Source organism: Cimex lectularius, unplaced genomic scaffold, assembly GCF_000648675.2.
Source record: "Cimex lectularius strain Harlan isolate CLEC.00 unplaced genomic scaffold, Clec_2.1 scaffold63, whole genome shotgun sequence".
Lineage (NCBI taxonomy): Eukaryota > Metazoa > Arthropoda > Insecta > Hemiptera > Cimicidae > Cimex > Cimex lectularius.
The window spans coordinates 528,715-553,155 of record NW_019392694.1 but is presented as its reverse complement, the minus strand read 5'-3'; the positions used below and the strand labels follow the sequence as shown (position 1 = coordinate 553,155).

General features: G+C 33.4%; 1 protein-coding gene and 1 long non-coding RNA gene across 3 annotated transcripts in view; both read right to left on the bottom strand.

The window, feature by feature from the left end:
- The window catches only part of LOC106673973 (neuroligin-4, Y-linked-like), a 777,726-nt gene that overhangs the window by 435,064 nt on the left and 318,221 nt on the right, over positions 1-24,441 (bottom strand). The window lies entirely within an intron of this gene.
- LOC106674058 lies at positions 13,399-14,219 on the bottom strand. Its single transcript, XR_001341454.2, has 3 exons — positions 13,839-14,219; positions 13,678-13,757; positions 13,399-13,607 (listed from the first exon to the last, which is right to left on the bottom strand). It is a non-coding gene; the product is annotated as an uncharacterized LOC106674058 (long non-coding RNA).

Here is a 24,441-nt window from a genome sequence, read left to right as displayed (position 1 = left end):
GGTCTACGGACGAGAGAATACAACAGATCCATCATCAGGCTCTACGAAACCGCAGCATTACGGGAAATGAGATAAGAAATCGGTTCCCACAAGGAGGTCCTCCAAGACTGTAAGAAGAAGAAGAACAAAAGCAAATAACCTCAGGACCCGGCACCCGGCCCGTAGACAATGGCCAGGATTCAATTCGCATGGCAACATGTGAATTGCTCATTGGATATTGAGGACGAGTTCTCTTTACGTATGAATAGTTGGCACCTCAAATCTTCAGGTGTTTTCATAGGAAGACGCTCAGGAAAAGGTAACCCTCATGGTGTTTGGTTCCTCAGGTGGCATTTTCTTGGACGACCTCACCAAATTGGTTGTTGAGCGAGGATTATCTAACTTAACTACATGAAAATATCGAAGAACATCTATTTGCCTCCTACATCGGTGAGGGATTGTTGCTAACGAAGGATAAGCCAGGCCCGATAGAACACGTACTGTGCATGACTACGTAAATAAGGTTGCAATTGATTGGTTGGTGTGGATTTGAACTCAATCGAACACATTTGGGACCAATTAAGCAGCGAGTTCGACGGAAAAATCCGGGTCCCAACACCCTAGAATAGTTAGGGACGGGTGTTCTTAATGAATGAGAAATAATTCTTCAGGATTTTACCAGATTTTTTTATGGATGGAAAGGCGTTAAAAAGGCGTGATTCGTGCCAGAACCGTAAATATTCGGTATTAAAGGGGATAACAAGTTTTTTAAATGTTTAATTAGTTAATAATTCAGAAATCGTGAGATGCGATTTTCTTCTTTTCTTTATCGTGCAACGTTTCGATCTTTATTGAGATCATCTTCAGGGCTCAAAGTGTTGGTTTTCTGTGTAATTGTGCCATTCTTGCGTGTCGGGTTGAGTGTGCCCTTGCGATTTTCAAGTAATCATTAACTAACGGTCACTAAACCCCACACAAGACCGCATCTCACGATTTCTGAATAATCATCGACTAACGGTGACCAATCACCACACATGTTTAATTAGTTTTGATTTTGTTTGTTCTTTACCCAATATGTTTTTTTAAAAGATTTTTTCGTATTTTTGTAATGTATTTTTGGTATGTAAAATATGAATAAACTTAAATGCATTAAAATTTACGGGTGTATTCTTTCCGGAATTTGTAAATATTTATGAAAAGATATTTATAATATAACGATTATTAGAAATTTCGTATACATTATCAAAATTAAGAATAATTATTTACCTAATGTAGGTTCTTGGGTAACAACTGGGTCTTATCCATTATGTAATTCATTAAATATGGTAATATGTGGACACAGATCATTGTAAAAACAAATTGTTTAACCAGTGGTAAAATGGCAATTAGAAAATTAAATAATTAAACTAATTTAAAAGACAAAACAAGAGTAGTCCTTCCTTAATCTTGCATCTATAATTTTTTCCAACCAAATAAACTTAAAATACGACGATTTAGAATTTACAAACCAAATTGGCGATCTTAGCAGGCGCGTAGCAGTTGTGGTTAGAGCGGGGATTCACGTTCCTCCCCTTTTGATTGTTTATGGACGGTACTGCTTGTTTTCCCTGTAGAAGTTATTTATATAAGGCGATTCTACCGGCATCTTGGTCCAAAGGCAGTGTAAATCGATAAAACATGATTTGTTAAACAATACAGCTGTTTTTTATTCGTATTACGCTCAATTGTTATTATTATTACCTTGGAAGGTAAACAACGTCAGCTCTCTTTCAAGTTTCAACGTCGGCCTGAGCCACAAAGGAATTAACCTCATCTTTCAACGACGGCATTTTAAAAATTTTCGTTTAGCGTCAATCAGCTCAACCCCCGGGACGGACTTCATCAAGTCATTATTGACGAGAATATCTCTTGTTCCGCCGGCATCCCATCAAAGTTTCCAACTGGGTTAAAAACGCTATTAGGGAACATTAACGAGGCTCCTGAAAGATGACGGAACACTTTTGTTTCGCTTTAATTACCCGAATTTAGAAAACATAGGACAGGGGTAATTGTGTTTGAAAACAGTATACTTTGCAATGAACTCTTTCGGCCACTTATAATCGTAAAGTTCCCAAACTACTTCAAACGAATTTTAAACCAAAATTTTACTTACCAACTTAGCAGAACACCAAGTTGAAAATTCGTACCATCTTACTTAAAAGTTTTGATATGTTATTCATATTTCACCTTTACTAAAGTATAATGAACAAACCAGTCTTAATCAGGCCCGTTAATAAATGAAAATTATATTTAAATAATTGAAGCTAGACTTCTCAATTCAAAGTATGGAACGTTTATTTAACATTTCACCATTTTTTCATGGGTTAACATGTCATTTTCCTATCTTAGAAGAGGACCTTCTTTGGGTTTATCATTTTCCAATTTCTTTCTTTTAAATATTTTCAATTATGGTTATCTTTTATAAATCTAATTTTTATCTCAACTTTTTTTACCTTAATTAATTGAAACATATTAATTGGTCAGGTGGACCACGAAAACTAGTGAATGCATTAATAATATTTTCCAAAATTGTTTAGAGTCTATTTTTTTTATATTCGTTCTTTCATCTTCTAAGTTTATGAACTTTCGGTTTTATTGTTTCATAAATATATCAGTCTCATTCTTTTGATGTTGTTTCCAATTCATCTTTCCTGCTCGACTGTATTTCTCAAAGTAGTTCCAACGCGCTGTTTAAAAAATTGGCAAGCGTCGCAGTGCACTTCTCCTAGTTTTAAACTATATTACGGCGGAGTGCTTTCGCGCGTTACTTCAATGATTAAAGAAACAGTCCTGCGATATGTTAACATGTCCCGTTTTGACAGATATATATAAACTTAAGTTTTGGGGAAAAAAAGATTGCCCATTCAATTTTTTTTCTTTTTAAACAAATGTTTACCATTGTTCATTTTTTGGAATACAAAGTTTATTTTGCCAAAATCTTCATTAGGTGTTATTAAAAAATAATTTCTAACAATCAGAAAATAATACTCGATTTGGGGTGGAGAACAAACATACTGTTTATTTCCAAATTAAAATAGATCCCTCAAGAAAACAATCCTAATTCGGTTCTGTTTCTGCTTTAATTGTGATAACATACACCTCTGCAATGGGATGAGCAAAATTTTTAACATCAGCTGGAAAAATTAATATTCAGCGAAGGAAAAACGGAAGATTTTGTATTTGTCATATCTCAAAATATACGGGTAGGCGTAGAAAAGTTTCAGTTTTTGAAATCTACAGAAATGTATGGGTCACAGAAATGTCCTGGAAGACCACCTGTCTAAACAACACGACAAAAACGGTAAATTTAAGAGCGGCTTATAACTCTATTGCACGCCGCTTCCAATTGCAGCAAAAGCTGGTTTAAAGACAAATTGTTCAAAGTGTCATTTTCGCAGCTCCTCACATGAAAAAGATAAAAATGAAACTGATACTAATCCTGAGTATGGCGGTTAAAGAAGGACGGAAGAATTACGCCCGCGATTATGTCCAATGGAAATTGCAATGCTAGAATGACTTCTTCACCGACGAATAAAAAATTAACCTAGATGGTCCTGATGGTCGACCTACGGAAAAAAAAATGTTTTCTTAGAGGAAATGAAGGGGGCGGTAGGTTAAAATTTGGGGTCTACTCACTTTGAAAAACAAACACTTTGAGTGAGTAGAAATACTTTGATTGAATATAAAAAATATTTTTTTGCATTGTATAAATTCACTTTTTTCCACATCCTAATGTATTTGTTAAATTTAAACAATGTTTGTAAATCCCAGGCTATGAAGATGATCTCAACAATGATCGAAACGTGGCACGATAAAGAAATTTTTTTTTCTAAAATCTACATCACACCAGACCGCATCTCACGATTTCCGAATAATCCGCTAATAAAATAAATGTTTATTAAGAGCAAAACCAGGTAAAAATAGTTAGTAAAATTTTAATCTATCACTAAATGATTTTCCGGTGTTTTGGAGAATTTTCTTTACATATAGTTTACAGCCACAAATAAATACAGTTTGAAATGAACAAAATGCATGTGTTCGGTTTTTAGAGTTTGATTGTATTTTATTAATAGAATGGTCAAGTCATTTGGGATCAATTTCAATTATTAAGTTGGTGTCGATTGGTTGCAATTATGTAAATAAACGAAAATATTATTTGTTCTTTTAAGTAATTAATTCATGTTTCATAAACCTGACCAAGTAGATTTTACATTTGCCACTGATTGTTGAAAGGATTATTGTTAAAATTTAAATTTCTTAGCTTATTGACCATAATATAATTTAGCAACAAAAATACACTTGTAAGAATAACGTCTTAAAGTTAAGAATTATTCATTAAATTCACTAGTTTTCGTGATACGTTTGGCCAATTAATTAAGGTTTTTAGTTGAGATAAAAATGAATGAATACAATGAAAAATGGCAAAAATGAGGGAAAATTCAAAGTTGTGGTTGAAATGGGATGTTACTGTCCGAGTGGATCCAAGTCACGATAGCTCAAGTGGTAGAGCAGCGGCGTATCTAGCCGAAGGCGTGGGTTCGAATCCCGCTCGTGACACTGACTTTTTTATTTCAACTGAAAACCTTAATTATTTGATAAATTATTCATTAATTACAGCCATGATATTACGTATCGTTAATAAATATTAAATATCATTAATTATATTGTAATAAGTGATGTATTACATGTATTTTTAAGAGCAGCTGATAGCCTACTTTTGAACTGCACTACTTATTAAATTTATTTTAGTTTTATTTCTACAATAGTGAAATATAGTGAACTATTACATTTCACCTGTGAGCATTCGTAATGATACTTTGCCGTATGGTTACAAATACGTACATTCCTATTACGTTGGAGTAATAAATAATACAAGAGGACGTAACTCTCTGAGATCTCAGCGGGAGGTGGCCTGAAAACTAATGTCTTCACATATTTTCAGTAAGAGAAATGTCGGCAATATTGGAGTTCGCTCTATTACCGGATATGAAATATGTGGCCCTTGAGTGGTTAGAATGTGGCCGTCACGCGAGTTGAAGATTTACCATTTACCAGATAGACGATCATCCGTGAAAATCGGTCAGAAAAGCCTTTTAGCCCCGGTCTGGGTGCAATTAAATTCACATTACGAGCAATCCTACTCTTAGGACACCGGATCGGAACTAATAGGCATTCTCGGTTATTACTCTTATCCCTAACAATAAGCCCGGTTTCAAAGGGGCTCGCAATTTCCTGCCAGTAATTGATATGCAACTCGGAGTAACGAACTCTAACCTTCCACCGTTCCTCCCGCCCATTTCGATTTCATCCACTTATATATAACTCGATGAGAGTTCTTATTTATGAAAGTTGGGAAACCTTTTTAGATTTATCTTTTATTCCAACATAAATATTCTATTGAACATTGAATTTATTATGTCAATCATTATTAATTGCCCACATAAATTAAAAAAGTAGGTTTTGTTTCATAAAAAACATGTTATTTGTCTATAATATGATGAAAACAAAGTACTAATTGAATGTTATAATAAATTTTAGATTTTTCCTGACAATTTATGTACTTTTACTAATGATTACATATAAACCTTTGAAACGTTTGTGCAATAATAAGTAATAAATTATTACTTATTATTAAATTAAATGATTAAAAGGAAAAAATGATAAAATTAAATTTAATATATTAAATAAATTAATAAATAATTTATAGCAGACAAGCCGTTTCACATCACATTATTATATAATATATATTATCTGTTTTTAATTGGTCCAATTAACCAACGAGAATTATTTTAATAGGGACATGAGCGGTGTATTTACAAATGAGCTTTTTCTTGAAACACAAAATAATAATAGACACAAAATACCGACGATTGATATGACCACTGATGTTGCGAATTCTCGTAAAAAATTACTCCTTTTATTATGCAAAATATGGTTTAATTAAATAAATAGTTTTATGAGCGGGACGCGAGGCCACGACCACCGAAATGTACCCTGGTGCTTCTATCATGACTTTCAAGAAAGTAGTTCTAAGAAAAAACCGTATGATGGAAAGGTTTTGGGTTCGAGTCCCGCTCGTGATATTAATTTTTTAGCGCAACATACTTTGCATAATAATTAAAGTATTTATGTAATATTTTATTTTAGATTGAAAACTGCAAGCAAATAATGGTAAATGCATACACTTTCTTTTTTTAGTTTTAGGGCCAGTTAACTATACTGCTCATAAACAATCGTCTTTCTTTTCTTTTACTCTCCTACCTTTCTAACAGTTTGGGTTATTTATTTATTTTTTTACCTTTAATTTATTTCCCTCTTTCTCCAGTCCAGCTATGAAGATATATGATACTACGATAGGTCTTGTCAATTGTGGACAAAACATCAAACACAAATACAGATAAAACAGGAACGATAAAAAACATGATAGTCTGGTTAGCATTAACATTATCCCTATTTCTTGTAAACCATAACACTATCCCGGAGTCGTCGAAGTAATTTGAGATGATATTCCATTTAAGCTAATAACTACATTCGTTCTAATAATTAACACATATCACATACATAAATGTACAAAGATTTATATACATTTTAAAATATTTATGAACTGTGCAAACTGCTGTACCCCAAGGCCTATCATGAGATTTAGTTCTTTATACCCTGTTATTATTTGGACTATGGAGATCATTTTTCAACCCATGGTCTTAATCCCAATAGAAGGGTCCTGTGTTTAATCTTGGTATGTCCTATGCGCAACCAGGAACGTATGTACTTTTCCCTTCTTTCCCCGTTTTTAAACGTTAATAATTTATTAAATCCATTGCAGTTCGTGGTCTGATTGACCAAGTAATATTATAATTAATATTTATGGAAGGTATTGGTTGAGATAAAAAAGTCAGTGTCACGAGTGGGATTCGAGTCCACGACCTTCGGCTAGATATGCCGGTGCTCGACCACTTGAGCTACCCTGACTTCGTTCCACTCGGACACTAACTTCCCATCTCAACCTCACTTCTCGAATTTTCCCCCTTTTTGTCATTTTTCAAATGTCGTGTCATCTCGGCGACAAATGAAATGGCCACGGAGAGCTTTCGTAAAGATATACTTCAATTTAATTAAATCAATTATTAAATCAATTGCAGTTCGTGGTCCGATTGACCAATTAACATTTTTGAATTAATTAATATTTATGGAACGTATTGGTTCAGATAAAAATCAATTGAAAAACATTTGAAAAATGGCAAAAAGGAGAGCAAATTCGAGAGGTGAGGTTGAGATGGGAAGTTGGTGTCCGAGCGGATCGAAGTCACGATAGGTCAAGTGGTAGAGTAGCGGCGTATTTAGCGGAAGGTCGTGGGTTCGAATCCCGCTCGTGACACTGACTTTTTTATCTCAACCAATACCTTCCATAAATGTTCATAATTTAGACACATTTCTTTTTGTACTTTTATTAACAGGCTATTTAACTTCTGTGAAAACAAATTCACACTGCGTATTTATATCTATTTCTGTTTTCTATTATGTTTATGGTTATTTTATTGGATATTTTCCTCGTAATCGCAAGATATACTGTTTTTTTTATAAGCTTTACGTCACGTGTGCCTTATTGCCTTTCTTTCAGAAGTGCATATGTTAAAAACAATGAAAACGAGTGTATATGTTTTAATTTGTTTACTTCTGTTGCATTTAATTGTCATTCAAAAAAGTCAGTGTCACAAGCGGGATTCGAACCCACGACCTTCCACTAAATACGCCGCTGCTCTACCACTTGAAAAAGAAATTTGGTCAAGCGAACCACGAAACCTACTAAAATTGTCATAAATTTTACTTATTTCGTTATTAATAGCAATGTTAATGTAGTGAAAATATTTAAACCTCCTTTATTTCAAATTCATATTTACTTCCGTCCAAGTAGTGTTGAAATTAAAATTGAAGCGCATTGAAAATTTATGAACCAGCATATCCGATATATCTGTTTAAACTGTCAACTTTTTATAATTGCCCTCTAAACAGTGGTGTTCTACTGTCTTTAGTTTCACGTTGGCAAAGTTTATTTTAATAGTTTAACGTATTCAATTCGTAATTGATTAATGAGAAAGAAGAATTATTTCATCCGTTATGACTTGAATTAACTACGTGAACTTTGGAAACATTGAATACAAACCTTTCTCGAGTTTAAAGTTGCAACTGTTTTCTTTGTGTGAGGCCGTTGTACAGTTCGCTCAGAGGATGGCGAAAAGTCGTCTTTAACTATTAATTCAATGTCTAACTGACTTTAGGAGCAGAGGGGGAATTATAATTTAGACACTTTCACATAACGGAGTTCGCTAGTTCAATTCGGAAACAGTCTAATTTGACTCTAATGGCTAAAGCGAAGTCTTCCAACTTTTGTTTAAAAATTTCAGTATTCTTAAACTGAAATTTTTATGACAATTTTACACAGATAAATGTGTATATATCAGGGTAGATTTCTTTTTGTAACTTAAATGTGAAAAACTTTCATGTATTATAATACGAAGAGAGAAATAATCTTTAATATGTTCATATTAATAGAAATGATTTCAACATTGGCAAATGATATTTAATAAATAACTGTCTAAAAATCATAAAGATACTAGTTTTTAATCAGACAGAAAATGGTTTTTTTTTTTTGTAATTGAAATGTCTCATATTTTAAAGGTTTTTGTACAAATTATCTCTGCCTTATCCATCCATGATACGGTTTCATCCGATTTCGTCGTCCGAGTAAATCCATTTCTATGCCTTGTCACATTCCGTCTTTTCCCATGTATCAGGTGAGGCACTAAGGGAAAATACTACCTTTCCTTTGAAATGAAAATCCACGGGCTTACAATTTTCCGAACGACGAGACAAAACATTCTGTTTGTCACAATTCCAGTGCATATTCATAAATAACGGTTACAAATTTTTTCATGGAAGATTGGAATGGAAACTCGGGTCCGAAGGACCAAAGAATTGCCCCGTTCCGCTTGTTGTTACAATTGGAAGAACACCCACAAGAATATATAATAGGTGCGGCACGGATGAGACTGTATTTAAATATTTATCAATTCATTTTGCTTACAAAAATTCACAGCTTGATACTGAGTGTTTCTGAAATTTTTATAGAAGGAGCAGTTAATAGCGATGATATAAAAAAATAAAGAATATGATATTATTTTAAAACCTCTGGATCTTGGATATATACAAATTTAAATAATCTCATCCATTTTATATTTTTGTCTGCAAATTTTCAATTAGAAACAAGTAGTATCAATTATTTTAAAAATGTTTAACACCCATCGCATTTAGTTATTAATGTTACAAGTATTGGTAACTTAGAATGATTTAATTGGATAAGTTGACTAGCTGAGAGATTGGCAAAATACGTTTTGCTCGGCCTAACCTTCCGGCAAGGATTAGACCCTGAGTTATGGGGGATTTAGGCGAAATGTCCCCCAGGTGGTCGAATCAATTTGCGACCACTTGCGACTCTAGGTGAGCTTTTATCTTTCTCGCCTCCAGCCTAAAACACGAGCCCCATTCTTTCTCACCTCGCTTTTTTATCTCTTGAACTGTAGCCGAACAAAGAAAACTCCTGTAACGCCTCGAACTTATCTAATCCTTGGTTAAATGTATTTAAATACAATTTTGTTGTTACAACCGTCGGTGGGACTTAAATTAATTTGTTCTACGGAGGCTGACACGAAAGTGAAAAGAAATCTTTTACACATAAAAAAATAACAAGACAACGTATTCCTTAAAAACCAAAAGATCAACAAAAAGTTGATCGGTAACTATTCTCAAAACCGAAAACCCCCTAATATATATTAGGTAAAATTTATTTAGAAATCGTGAGATGCGGTCTGGTGTGATGTAGGTTTCAGAAAACATTTTCTTTATCGTGTAAACGTTTCGATCTTTATTGAGATCATCTTCAGGGCCTGGGATTTACAAAAATTTTTACATATAACAATTACATTTTGGATGTGGAAAAGTGAATTTATATAATGCAAAATATATTTATATATATTTTTTATATATTCAATCAAAGTATTTCTGCACAAGTATTACACAGAAGACAAACACTTTGAGTGAGTAGAAATACTTTGATTGAATATATGTATATACTAATATATATATATATTTTTTTTTTGCACTGTATAAATTCACTTGTCCACATCCAAAATGTAATTGTTATATGTAAACAATGTTTGTAAATCCCAGGCCCTGAAGATGATCTCAGTAAAGATCGAAACGTTGGCACGATAAAGAAAATGTTTTTTTGAAACCTACATCACACCAGACCGCATCTCACGATTTCTAAATAAATATCGATTAACGTTCACTAATCACCACACATTAGGTAAAATGTGAAATTGTATCCGTAATTTCTAATTAAATGACTACATAAGTTTAACACAGTTGTAAACAATTGTAGTCATACAATGAAATGCTTTCTCGGCACTTAGAGGGACACAATAGGCGTGATAAATTTCCGGTTGTATGTCAGATAAAAGCCAGGAACTTCCATCGGACTGCAGTATAGAGTTGCGACTGACTAGAAACATATTTCACACTTGTGAATGTCCAACGTCTTGTCTCAGACTTTAACATGCCGCCGTTGGTCGATGTTCCTTCGTATACGTTTCTCTGATATTTACTTCACTTCTGGACAACGCGTGAGATATCGCTGAAACGATGAAGATATTACGATAAGGGAGATTATCCATGCTTTTCTTCTTTCACTTCATGAAAATATTCAAATTTGGTAGTCAATTCAATAATTTTATTTTAAAATTGTAGTTGAATTTGATTTTAGTATTTTTAATAAAGAAATGTAAGGAATTCTGTCAGGACTTGGGGATGTATTGCTTTTAAGCCTGGGAAGGATAGGTTCCAGCTCTGCAGAGGTAAAGGGGGCATCCAGAATAGAGTCAACTATATATGGTTCAGAGATAGGGTTTTGTTAGTAATGGCAGGATTCAATAGTGACTTAAAATGTAGCGACCATGCTTCGAGAGAGATATTATTTCCACAGATATGTCTCTTTGTTTTGAAAGTATCTATAGCTTGCCGTAACTCTTTCGAATTTCTAGTCAATTTTATTTGTTCAGCTGCTGAAAGGGTGTATTATTTTTTTCTATCAGCGCAAAGTTTTCTGAAGGAGGTTTTTGCACGCAGATAGGCTTTTTTACCAATATCAGATCCAGAGTTACGGAAGAGGTTTAAAAGGGCAAAGGACCAGCTCTCTCAAGGGCACATCGGCTGTTAAACCAAGGCCTTTTGCCTACCATACTGACACTACATGTTGCATGCGGACAAGCAGCCCGAATTGCATCTAGCAAGGAGTCGAGGAGGGTTCCAGAAGCGTTCAGGGAAGAGGGAGGTGGCTGCGACTTCAAAAGCATCTTGGCTGTTCTTTTGTACGTATCTGATTCACTTTTCACCCATTTAAATTTAGGTAATACAGGCAAAAACGAGTAAGGTTCTGGTGGAATACCTAACGGGATAGAGACAGGAGTGGTCGGAAAAAGTTTGTGGTAAAACACGAAATTCTCAGACATAATTGATTACTTCACTAGAGATGCATTCCAAATCGTTTACGGAAGTACCCACACCACTAATAAACGAGAATTCGCCCTCCCTATCACCCGGGGACCGCCCATTGAGTATTATAAGGTCATCATCTTCTCAGACATTTAAAAAGGCCTTACCCTGTTTATTTATTTGTAAGTCTTTGGAACGTCTACACTGACTAAAATTGTTTAAATGCGGGCCCACCTCTGAGGGAAGGGATTGGAAATTACTAATCCTGACGTTGAAGTCCCCAATCATTAATAAATTATTAGATTTGTATTCGAGTAGAAAATGATTCATTCTTTCAAAGTCTTCATACCAGGATGATATGCTCAAATAGATAGGCAGCACACACAGTTAGCCTCTTGGTTTTACAGCGCGATAGTTTCAACGCCTGAGTAGCTGGTAAAATTACTTTTGCAACTTAGAACTTTTTTAAATCCTGTAAATCCCTTTGGGACGATCTATATGAGATTCTTTAATAGCACTTATCCATTTTAACTTAAACCCTCCAAAAAATACAATCAAAGAATCAAAACTCTTCTGTAACAAATGTCTCTATTAAAACAAAAATATCAACATCATTTATGAAACTAAGGGAATGCTTATCTTTTACTTTGGATTTTAGGCCATTGACATTATACGATAGAACATTTAAGTTATTTACAACAGACCTATTATTATCAAATAAAACCTCACGGCAGACGGGAAATTTTCATAAATTTGACTTAAAATTTTTTCCAACACATAAGTTTTGAAAAAAAAGTCGAAAAATCATAGACACACATTTCGTTCAGTTTCTTGACACCATCTTCATTTCTATGTTTGAGACCGCTAGCCGAGCACCATGTGAAGACATCTTTTCCAATCCTGAGAGAGTCCGCAAATACTGCTACTTTTGCTTTGATATTGTCCTTCACTCTGAGAATTTCTCTGCGAAAAGCCAAGAGCCCTTCTTTCTCTCATATTCTTAGGAAGATCCTGTTGTTTGTTTCCTATTATAAGTAGTTTTACTATTATGTTTAACCTTTTTTTGACGGGGTGCTAGCATGTAGCGAATAATGTTATAATCTCACTTTAATTCTTATATCTTTATTATTATTTCTTCACTTATTTTTTTTGTCTTTTATTCTTTTTCTCTTAACAACGACCTCCGGCAGACGGATTGCGATCCAGGCCTGTACTATTCTTTGCTAATAATCATTTTATATTCGAAGAAATAAAAAGCATATAGAAAAAAAAGAAATATGTTGTCTTTAATAAAAATGTGTTATGTCCCTTGTTAAAGTTTACCATTTGCAAGAAAGGAAGTAGAATTAAGTGTAATTATGACCGTTTTGGCAATGTGTGAAGCATTGGTCTGAGGTTTATGACAGAACTAGACAGACAATAGAAGCAATATTTCAAGAACTATAACTCCTGACGGTTGAACTAGTTCTAAAATTTATTTCTAAGAAGTTGTTCAAGATTAAACTGGTGGCGAAAATTAATAAAACACAGTAATTGCTCTCAACTGAAAAGTTTACTAATTACATAGAATTTCTTGACTAAAGAGAAAATAAGAAGAGCTGGCTTCATAAACTGGAAATTATGTTTATAAGTCAAGATAAGATGTACTTTACAATGGTTATCTTAAAATTATANGTGGGCACTAGAAAAAATAAAGCAATCAATTTTTTTTTAAATTAGCGTAATCAATCAACACAACATTATTGGTTAACTAGGACTTAAAAAAAATTTTATTACATTTATTTGATATTTACAACTACAAAAATTGAATTAAATAAACATGTTCATATATGATGAGTTTACCATTTGTTCTTGTAGTGTACCCAGGTGCAACACTCCTTCATAGTGATATCTTGTTCAGTCTTCCTTCATTGAGAAGGATCCATCCCAAGCACAGAATACACCGCAGACTTTCCTATCCTTTCCGAAATTAGTCTTACCAGCTATGAGGATGATACGGCCATCCTTTCCAATCATCAAGATCTCAACCGGAAACTGCAAACCTATATCATATCCCGTGAGCGCAGTGGAAAATGACAATAAATATACAAGAATTTCAACAAGTCTATTTACCCTTAGCAGAATCACCACTGTCCCATCTACTACTTCGTATCCCACTCGCGCTAGTTTAGTTTATTTACTGCCTCGTTGATCTATAAAAACAATACGCTTCAGGTTATTTAAAAGACAGATAAATTATTAAAACTGACTCCCCAACAAAAAGACTCATTTACATCACAATTCTGAGGAGACCATTTGCATATACAACACCAAACCTTCCAACTTCCAACGTATTCAATCCTTACAATACAATTTCCTCCAAACCATCGTCAATGCTTTTCTCATTTCTATGTATCCAATCTTACTTTTCAAAATTCATCAAATGCTTGTAAACCTTTCCTGTCAGAAACCTTCTCCTTCCTGATCGAAGCGTTAATCGCTTCGTGACTTCATAATTGAAAGTGAGCATGATTAACGCCAATACATAAGAGATACTACTATTCAGTAGTTCTTACTTTTTTATTTTTTTTCATTTATATGCACATACAATGTGACATCTTATTCAGTTACGCACGGCAATTGTCTCAGGTGTAATAATTACATAAATACAACCGAGTGACAAAATTATAGACATATTAAAAAATCACGATTTCAACAGTCAAAAATGATTTATTTTGCCATTAGAATATTGTTCATGATATTAAAAGAAAATAAACTCTGGAAATGGTATGATCTGATAATCTTATACAAATGTACATCTCAATAAACAGTATTGTTTTGATTTAGCTGCGACAGAATTATAGACACACATTTTGTTTACGTTTATTTTATAACTCCAAAGGTTTATTCAGTATTCACTGTACGTGCTTTAGTAAAGTGATTACTGTAAGTTCATTTAGAGCAATTCAAAGTTATTTTAAAATGCCCAAAGAAAGAAGATTTTCTGATGAGTAGCGCCGGTTGCTTCACTTGCACAATGAAGATGGAATGAGCTGCCGAGATATCGCCCGACGCATAAAACGAAGTTTTTCATCGGTATCGAAGATAATACGACTAGGTGAAGACCATAGAAGAAGGCATAGCTCTGGAAAACCTCCTTCCTTGATCAGAAGAGACAAAACGCACATCCTGCGCGTTGCTTCAAACAGCTTTTCGTCTGCAAAAGCCATCGCAGAGAAGGCAGGTGTTGATGTTTCTGTTCTAAATGTTCAGAGATTCCTTATAAAAGCTGAATTGAAACGCTAACCAGCTCTGAAACCCCACCACCAACTAGCCCGTGTCAAATTTGCTGAAAACCACATTTTGAAAAATAAAGATTATTGGCGAAAAGTTATTTTTTCTGAAGAAAAAAAATTCAATTTGGACGGCCCGAATGGATAGGCATACTACTTTTATGATCTAACTAAAGAAGAAAAAAATTTGTCACGGCGCCAAATGGGTGGTGGATCTTTGATGGTTTGGGGGTGTATTGGGTCTACTAAAAAAGGGAATTTTTGTTTTCTTCCAAAAAAAGTCAATTTGGAATATTACAAGAAATTACTGGACAAAAAAAAAAATAGTTTCAGCGATTTATGCGAACTTCAATATTCTAGCAGGACAACGCACCCATACACAATGCAAAAATTGTTAAAGAATGGTTTTCACAGAACAGCGTTGAAAAACTTCATTGGCCTGCAATCTCACCAGACTTGAACATTATAGAAAATGTATGGGGAAAATTATCGATGATGGTATATCAAGACTGTAAGCAGTACAACTCTGTCGACGAACTCAAAACAGCTGTCACCACTGCCTGGAATAATTTGCCCCAAGATTTTATTCAAAATTTGTACAAAACCATTCCAGAAAGATTACTGGAAATAATAAAACTGAGTGGTAATGCCACAAAATATTATAACCTTGTTTTAAATTGATTTTATCCTGTGTCTATAATTTTGTCGCAGACAAAATCGTTTAATTTTAGTATTTTAATATTTGTTTTTCTTATTTACTGAAAAATTAACGTTTAATGAAGAAAAATATTTATTTCATATGTTTTGAATAAATATTTGTTGTACAAACCCATTACATTAAAATATCATAACAATTAGAGATGTGTCTATAATTTTGTCACTAAAATAAAATAAAATAAAAATAGAATAAAATAAAAAACAAATGTAAAGATCGAATTACTACATAACTAATGTAGTGTATCGCATCAAATGTGCACAATGTCCCACTGTGTATTACGGCCAAACGAAACAATATTTATCGGAACGTCTGCCGGCAACATAAGTATGATTGCAGTGATGAAGAAAGGCCGGGAACAGCACTATCCAAACATACCCATGCTACGAAACATAATTTTGACTTCGATGGAGTCAAAATTGTGGCTTCAGAACAAAATACGTAGACTTTTGAGAGAAATGATATTTATTCATCACGATAACATGGCATGTAATTTAAAAACAGATTTGAATAATTTGATTGTGATATACATTGTAATTCTAGAAAAAGACCAGGTCTCTCTCCAAAGATCGTAACAATACTTGCATAGATATTTATTTATTTATTTATTATAACAGGCTGTGATAACATAGAATTACCGTACTAAATTGTACCAGAAATTAAGATCTTGTATTAATTGTGGAAAATGATTGTTATCAGTAGGTGATAGTGTGGGGAACCTCCCACCTGATACCGTGATAGACACAATTTTTTAGTCAAACGCCTCTGATATTTATGAACCTAAAGAATACTAATTGTTAAGTAATAGTTACTGTTTTAAAAAAATGCATATGTATGTAAGAGGCTATTAAGAAAAGGTTTTTATTTATTTATTTATTATATATGTATATGGTTTGTATATATACATATCGTAAAATGTGTAATGTGTGTAAGTTATGACTTTGTATGTGTAAGTAACAACAAAGTGACAAAATATAACTATTTAAATGATTACGTCCCTATGTCTCTGTAGATCCCCTGAAGAAGGCAATAAATCTTGTCGAAAGCTTGGGCGTTGATAAAATAACATTGTATGTGTGAAGACCGCAACCCAAATCCCAATCAACATCGTATTAAAGGCTGGTTGATCGCATAACAAGTAAAGATCGAATCTTTAATCATAATAATAAATTTTTTTTTCAATTTTGTATCCAGGGAGTAATAATTATTCGTTTGAACGATTCTGAAGCGAATTAGCTGAAATGTTTAATATACATTTAACATCCTATATTTCAAGGCTGAATGAAAAGTAATGAACTGTGCGATTGAAAGAATTGATTCTGTTTATTATTTTAAAACTTTGTTTATAATGTGTTTATTTTTGTTATCCACCCAGCCGTAACTCGTCGTTCTTGGGCGTTGACGGAAATTGTTCTTCTCTTCCAGAAGTTGATTATTTCACTCCATCGGGCTATTGCATCCCAGAGAAGTCCTTCAAAAGAAGTAAATTGGACCAGGCGACAGAGATAAGCTGTAAATCCCTGATATCCGGTTAATAGACAGGGGTCCTACTCGTATTTCCAGACCGAAACATACTTGTAATATTCTACGTGTCGTGCCAACGGCGATGCAAAAATACAAATAACAATATATTTTTGGTGTTCTACTTTATGAATATCCCATTCATCAAATCCGAGTAATAAATCCAAAGGAGTGAAGCATAACATTCTACTTCACCCAAGGAAACGAATATCTACTCATAGAAATTATTAAGACAGCATTCATTAAAATCAAAAGCGTATTTCTTATAATAGTTATCGTTATTAATACAAAAAGTTTTGTAAAATGGAAAAACGATTTAACTTCTCTCTCAGGTAAATAATAAATCAATGAGGTACAAATTGGAAGGAGAGTCTATACATTGTTAAAATAAATACCATACGAGCTATTAACATTTACTTAAGTTTAAATTAATTGAACGATAATGATGAAAAATATAGAAAAGGCCATAAAGGGAAACAGTTCAAATGGTGGATATTAAAGTTAATAAAAAGTAAACATTTTTTTTTCTCTTTTTTATTAAAACCTTGAAAATTGGTGAGCAATGTGAAAGGCAAACGCAAATTAATTTTGTCGCACCATTTGACTTTGGTGTAAAACGTCCGTAAACAAACGGGACTAATTCATATCCTCTGGTGAACCCGATTTCCTAAAACTTTTTGAGATTCATTTTCCATTTGCTTTCCCGGTGAAATGACCGATAGAAAATGAAGGAAATAAACATCAGTCTTGCCTGTTCAATTACGTCCTTAAAACAACATTATTCTTTTAATTAAAAAAAGGTAAATTGCGTAACATCATTAACCTATACTTTATTACCCAATGTGTCAGGTTATTTATAGAAAATAAAAATCGGCACGTTGTTATAAAAGCTTGGGTCACATCATTATTATTATTGAGTAAATTACGTTAAAAAATAATTACCGTAAATTAAATAGAATTTTTTTTATATTATGTAACTTTTACATTAAATGAAAGCATCTGTTCTTGATCTTGATTAATTTGGGGGCGTCGGTTGCCGCAACGGTTTAGGCGTTGACACGGCGCTCATCACTGTAAGGTTAAGGGTTCCGGGTTCGAATCCAGCGGCCCTGCATTCGAACCCGATATACTTAAAATGGGCTGTTTTTCAAAAACACCGGCACCCTGAGGGTAAATATAACCTCTGCTGTTGCAAACCCTCGTTAAAAAAATCTTGATGAAGTGATTAATTTGGGATTATAAACATAGCTGATTATTTTGAGGATGCCGTGAATGTTTGTTAAATAAGACTTACATTGGTATGACCAGGTTGGTAGGTCAGGTTTGTACCAAATTTATTTGTTGATTCACCACTCCCAAATGTTGGACGTTTCCACTTCTTGTGGAATATCCTGGTTTCGCCATAAAAAATTGTCTGTTGAAATTTTCCCTATGTCGATTTTTTTATTTCGACTTTCTACTTGCTCAAATGAAATTTGTTTTAATTTTATTTATAAGGTAAATTTTATTTAACATTTCTGTCATATACAGTTTCGCTAACTTCACAGCATAACATGACACTTGCTATGAGGGATCAGCCCATTGGCTGACATCAAAATTTATATTAATAATAAATAGTAATCAAGCAATACGATATTTGTGTGGTGATTAGTGACCGTTAATCGATAATTATTCAGACCGCATCTCACGATTTCTGAATAAATACGATATATGGTTTTTTTTTTAATTTGTAACGTTCATGACAATCTGCCAATGCAGCACTGAAAATGGAGTATTTCGTCACTCCAGTTGAATTTCATGCCGTAGGGAATCGCTGAGATATTTCCGTTTTAAGCCGGGAACACACTTACCCGATGCTACGCCATGCGACGCTACCCGACGCCTTGCCACGTTTTGGTGGGGTGTGCACATCTATCCGACGCAAGCACACGTCGCGTACAGTCCACAGCGTTTATCACAATAATCACTATCACAATCGCAACACATCTTTTCTTCTTAATGCACTATTTTGAGCAAAGCCTTGTAATAAATTGTTAGTTAAATTTTATGAGCACAACTATCTAATAAATCGTTTGTTAAACTTAACTGTTTTAAATAAAGTTACTCCTAGCCATCGTAAAAATGTTTATAAAAACATGCATTTTTGATCTCGTTTAACTTGGTTTACATTACAATAACATGTTGTAATTAATATAAGGACAAAATTACATGTACTCAGTTTGAAATAAACTACAAAAAATATGAGTGTCCTGTTCTGATGCTACCCGACGAAAATGGTGTAATTTTACGAGCAAAACTATGAAATAAATTGTTAATTAAATTTTTTGAGCAAAACCGGGTAATAAATTGTTCTAATTTTAGTATTTGTACCGCCAAAGCGAGTACAATAAATTGTTAGTTAAATTCATTATACCAAAAAATCGTAATCTGGTGTTTTGATTAATTTTGTACCAAACCATTAAAATGAATTTTTTAAATAAAAACTAATTAATTTTTAATCCCAGTTAATTTAGTTTATATTAAAATAAGTATGTTGTAATAAATATAATATGTAAATATATAGTTTGAATAAAAATATGAGTGTCCGGTTCATTTGTCTTCGACTGTACTTGATGCGACCCGACGAAAATCTGGGCAGTGGGGATCGGAGAGCGTCGGGTTGGTTAGCGTGGCATCGATAGCATCGGGTAGATGTGCAGGGGGGTAATGCAACCTTATGGGAAATCGGAGTTTGGATTTGCTTCGGGTAGCGTCGCATGGCTTAGCATCGCGTAAGAGTGTTCCTGGCTTTAGTCTTCGCTGCTGTCTTGGAGGGGTGTTTTCATGCGTGCACATTAAATCGTGGAGTTTTTGATAGCGTTATTTTATGATATCAGCAACTGATGGTATTTCAAGATCCTTGTGCAGTATGGCATTTCTTACATAACAGGGGGCGCCTGTTATTATACTCGACTTTGAATTTTTTGTATCCTTTGGATTTGGATCCGTGACGCAGAACCCCACATCTCACATCCATATGCCCATATTGGGCGTATAACTACAATATATATCAGGCGCTTTAAGTGGAGTGGTAGTTTTGAATTTTCGGAAATAAGGAACTTTAATTGCTTTATCCGATATCTAGGTTTTTTGACTGTTTGATCAATATGCGGGATCCACGTCAGCTTCTCATCAAGGGTTTTTTAGTAGTATAGTATTTTTCTATTGATCCAGAAGGGATGTTTTGGCCGGTAATTTATATCCGGATATCCGTTACCTTTCTTTTTAATGTAAACTTAACCAGTCTAGATTTGCTGACATTTAATTTCATTCACCAGTCCTTGCACCATTTTTCCACCATTATTGCAAGCGATTTTATGTTTTCTGCTGAGCTTTGGCATGTACCTTTATTTAGGATGGCAACATCATCAGAAAATTGTGCCAGTGTGTTATTAGTATATAAGGCCCAATGCAACTACCTTGTGGTACTCCAGCTCCAATATTAGCAGCAGAGGAGGATGCGTTTCCACATTTGACAGCAAAAGTACGATTTGATAGGTGTGACTGAACTATCCTATACAGGGTGTCTGGAAGTTGATCTTTAATTTTGCCAAGCAATCCTTCGTGTCACACTCTATCGAAGGCTTGATGTGTGTCCAAAAATAGAGCGAGGCACTTTCGTCCGTCATTCTGTGCAGCTGTTGCAGCTGCCCGAGTGTAAAGGTAAGAAACCGTCCTGCGTCTCCGGTATGTTTTGTTTTAGGTGCTGATAAAGATATATATATATANATATATAAATGTGATATATTTTAATAGTACATACATCGTTAAAAGTTATGTTCTTCTTCTTTCAATTAGCCTATTTGACGATAAAATCCTTTTAGCCGTTTTTGAATTATAGTCATTAAAATCAGGTATTCCAATAACGGCTTCTCAAAAAATTGTAAAAATTTTAAAGGTAAAAAAATCATTAAATTAAAAATTTATGAATTTTTGAAATGATAAAAAAATTACATTTAAGAATATTTCAAAGTGCTAATATAAAATTTCACGATTTTTTTGCTAATAGATGAACTTTGATAGTTTTTACTATATTTTTACTGCAATTAATATGAAATAGTAACAGAGTTGATTTGAGCGAGTAGAAAGGCGAAATAAAAATCTTAAAATAAGGAAAATTTCAACTTCCAATTTTTATTTTTTTTAAATTAATTTTTTAATTAACAAAAACATTTGGTTAAAATCCTTGACCCACAAATTTGGTTGTTTTCTTGTTAATTATCGCTTTACTTACTTCTATTAGATCGAATTGTCCAATTGTTGATGTTTTAAAAGGACATTATCGCCAGTCCTTCTATTTTGTTTGGCTAATTATAAGGTTCGTTTATGCGTTAGTTAGTCTCTTGTGTTGTAGTGTTTAACCTTTGAAGTAGGATGTTATGTGTGATTTAGAGATGTTGTGCTTGTATGAATGTACTGTCGGTTGTTTGCGTTCGGCTACACTCGAGGGTTTGGAGTGGGTTGTGTGATTCCCAGTTTGTTTGCGAATCGATGAAATTTACAATCTCAGCCGAAATGAATTCACGTTCCGCCTTATCTGAGCCCTCACGGATACTGGCGTGCTAACGGTTTCCCATCGTCCCCCGGCATAACAAGTATGCTGTTAATTTCAACTTCTCTTGATATTTCAACATCAAATATAAATATATATTTGATGTATATATGCCATGTTTTTATCAAGTTAAACCTGTTCATCTCGCCTAAACATAAATAAGTCAAATGTAAATTATAAACATACATGATAAAAACACACATTTTTAAAAAGTAATTTGATCAATTAGTATATTTCCTGAATTAATTATATACTAAAAGTATTAAATTTTCCTTTTTTCATATTAGATTCTGTACTTGAACAGTTTTATTACATTAGTTTTTTTATGACTTGTTTATTAGTTATTATCAACACTCTCTACTAATAAAGCCTAACTGTCAACCGTTGCGTTTTAGCCATTGACTGTTTTTTCATTCAAACCTAATAAAAAGAACTATATAAAAAAGTTTACTTCGTTAATTTTCATCGTCGCATTAGCAGTTATTAATGAATTTTCAATCGTTTGAAGTGTCTTGTATTTTTAGTCGTGATTACAAGATAGTTTTCTATCCAACGTAAATCCTAAATAGGTAAATTTGTCGGATTGAGGAACAGGTTCTTCGAATAAGTAATCTGCTAGGACAAATCTCACGGGGGTGAGGATGAACAAACTCCCACCCATATTATCTTCGAATGCTAAGTTACATCTCAAGGAATTGTAACAACGACAGTCAATGACCTAGTAACACTTAAACAATCGAGTTGATTGCACTGAACTGAGGGACTAGTAGAGTAAATAAGCCAGAAGGCGGCAGTGAACGGGTAGAAAAAAATAAGCCTACTTCTTAGTATCCATATTCACCATAAAACAATTATTATAATTTTAACACAAAAGAATTATTCAGAAATCGTGAGATGCGGTCTGGTGAGATGTAGGTTTTACAAAAACATTTTCTTTTTCGTGCCAACGTTTCGATCTTTATTGAGATAATCTGCACGGCCTGGGAATTAAGAACATTGTTTAAATTTAACAAAAACATGTAGGACCGCATCTTACTATTTCTGAATTATAATCCATAAACGGTCACTAATCACCACACATATTAACACAAAATGTACAAATGGGCGAATTTTCTTTGGATAACATTTAACCTTAAATTTTTGTATCAACGATGTGAATCTTTAGTATAATTTTTAGTTAGAAATCGTGAGATGCGGTCTGGTGTGATGTAGGTTTCAGAGAAATATTTTCTTTATCGTGCCAACGTTTTGATCATCTTATCGAATCAGAGATCATCTTCAGGGCTCAAAGTGTTTGTCTTCTCTGTAATTGTGTCATTCTTGCGTGTCGCGGGCACTCTTGACACGACACGCAAGAATGACACAATTACACCAGAACGCATCTCACGATTTTTAAATAAATATCGATTAACGGTCACTAATCACCACACACTTTAGTATAATTATATTGTATTAATGAAAGATGCAAGTCAAAGTGTATTTTGTGTGTGTTTCGAAGTAAAATCGCAATAGTACGGCAAAAAGGCTAAAACATAACACTACATATAACTGAAAGTATTTATAACTTATACATATAACCAAAAATATGAACGAAACGTTTCTTTTATAGGAATTATAATTTTTAAACGTATAAAGATTATTCCGTACGACTTGCGTTTTCATATTTGTTTAAATTATCACTTTCATTTAATTAATTGATTGAGAATTGTATCAATAATTGATCAATTTAATCTAGGAGCAGCTAAGTCGAATGATATATGGTCCTTGTGGATAATTAGATGCATATATATTTGACATATATATGATTGATTATTACTATCGTTCTAACAATTTATTTATTATGTTTTTAAATATATACTCAAAGTCAAAAAAAGTATTTTGTTGTTTATTTCAAACTATATGTATTTTCATCCCTATATTTATTACGACATACTTATTACAATGGAATCCTAATTAAACGAGACAAGAGGTCATGAGTTTTAACAAAAAATATTTAATTATCATGATTTGAAAGAAAGTTTAATATGTTACACGTATTGTCCATTTTTTACTCACGAATAATCTCTATCATGTTATTGTCTGGGTGTAAAAAACAAATTCAATTTTTATCCGTCAAGGTCCTTGGTGTATTTTATGACTGAGTCAGTCTTCAAAGAATTGAAACCATTTACTAAAACCTTAATTATATTAATTTGCAGACAAATTTAAGGTATTTTTTGCCTTGATGATGATCTTGAAATATTTGGTAGTAACGATTGAATTTGTTTGTTAAGTCGGTGGCAATGTGTGGTGATTAGTGACCGTTAGTCGATGATCATTCAGAAATCGTGAGATGCGGTCTGGTGTGATGTAGGTTTCAGAAAAGCATTTTCTTTACCGTGCCAACGTTTCGATCTTTATTGAGATCATCTTCAGTGCTCAATGTGTTTGTTTTCTGTGTAATTGTGCCATCTTGCGTGCTGTGTTGGCATCCTCAACACGACAGACCGGATCTCACGTTTTCTGAATAATCAGTCCTTGGCAATGTTGGAACTGAGTCGTTCTTCAATTAAATTTGAAATCATTTATTAAAATATTTAAGTATGTCAATTACGATAGTTAGATGATGCCCTTAAAATAGATGATAGGTAAAATAGGTGGCAGATAACAACTGAATAATAAGTTTGTGAAATTAATATAAAAATGCATAATATAGTTGGAAATAAACAACAAAATACTAGTTTCCGGTTTTTTATTTGTGAATGTATTTTTACTTCTGTATTAAATACATAGAATGC